The sequence below is a fragment of the Protobothrops mucrosquamatus genome, unplaced genomic scaffold (genome assembly GCF_001527695.2).
Source record: "Protobothrops mucrosquamatus isolate PMUCROS unplaced genomic scaffold, P.Mucros_1.0 scaffold1167, whole genome shotgun sequence".
Taxonomy (NCBI): Eukaryota; Metazoa; Chordata; class Lepidosauria; order Squamata; family Viperidae; genus Protobothrops; species Protobothrops mucrosquamatus.
In genome coordinates, this window is record NW_015387382.1 from 257,840 (window position 1) to 259,350 (window position 1,511).

The following is a 1,511-nucleotide window of genomic DNA, read 5'->3' on the forward strand; positions in this document are numbered from 1 at the left end:
CATCTGGTTGGAGGAGGAGATGCTGACCATCTGGTACCCAGCCATGGGACACAGAGGTCCACATCCCCGCCCCCTTAGCCAAGGGGTCTCTACTACCAGGAGGGCCACAACCAATGGCTCCCCCCAAGAAACGCTCCCCTATCCCTCAGCTCAGTCTCCTGTGATGGCTCTCTCTCTCTCTCTCTCAGGCCCAGTGTGTCACGCACAATCACTGCCCCCGTCCCACGGTCTTGGTCACTGCTGGACTGAAACCCGCAAAGCCCACCCTCTTTTCTGCCATCAGGGTTTCTGTGACGCTGGCCAGGTCCTCCCGCATGAACACGCAGCCTCACCTCAGATGCAGTGGGCATTTTTCAGCAGGAGACTCAGGCCCAGCTAGGACTGCTGGGGGCCAGGCAGAGAGCAGCAAAGGAGAGGGCACCCGTGCCTACCTGCAGACACAATGGAATTGGGGAAGCCGGGACACAAACTAGGCCCAGGGAGGCTGAGGGCCGGAATACCTCGGCCCCCAATAAGGAGGGTGTCCCATAATTCCAGACCAGGGGCCGGAGGACGGCTCTTGAGTTGTAGCTTTTGGACACCCACTGGCAGTATGTTTTCCAGAGCTGATGCTGCCCGTTTATTGTGCTGCCCAGAACGGCTACATCCGAGCAGAGGAAAGCCTCGGATGATGCCGGGAACAAGTGGGCAAAATTGGCAGCCAGGTCTCCTCTTTGCCAGCCCAGGGGCTTCACCCTTCTCTGCCAGCAATAATCCGCTCCCAGAGAAGTTCTGGACTTTAAATGTAAGAACTACACTTATTGTTACCAGAGGCCTCCACAAGAGGCTGCAAATGGCCAAACCTGGAATTTGGCTCGAGGGTGTGGCATTTGCAGCCTGACTGACCCCTTGCATGCCCTCTCTGCTGGCTGCAGAGCTCTGGGCGGTTTTATTTAAAGGATGCGCCTTTGTGGGCACCATCCCAGGGGACCTTCCTGGTCCATGAGCGAAGCAGGGTGGGCTGGGCAAGGGGCACTCGGCTGTTCCAAGGACACGCAGGGCTCCGCTGACCGCTGGGACAGCTTCTGCCAGTTCTTCCGGAAGGAGGAGGTCCAGAGCACGAACAGCAGCCGGCCCGTGGCTGGTCTCGTTCCGTGGCCCTCGCCCTCCCGGCTACCTTGACTTGGACAAGCAAGTGGGTGCAGGCAGAGGGTGGTATTGGTCCTCACAATTTTATTGCAAAAGGGGAGAGAAACCGCCGCAGCCCCCTCCCCTTCCTGCTTGTGGGGGCGATAGCTCACCAGAGAGCCCCTCCACACACCCAGCCCAGGAACCCGCTCCCAGCCGGGAGTTCAAGCCGGGACTGGCAGGAGATGGAATGGTGGCTTGGGGTCCCCACCACGTCCCCTCAGACATGCGCTCTGAGCATGAAGCCCAGCGGCCTCTTCTCCAGGCCCAAGATGCCCTACACACTCAACTGTTCCACTGACAGGACACACCATCGCACAGGCCCTTCTGCCCAACACCTCCCC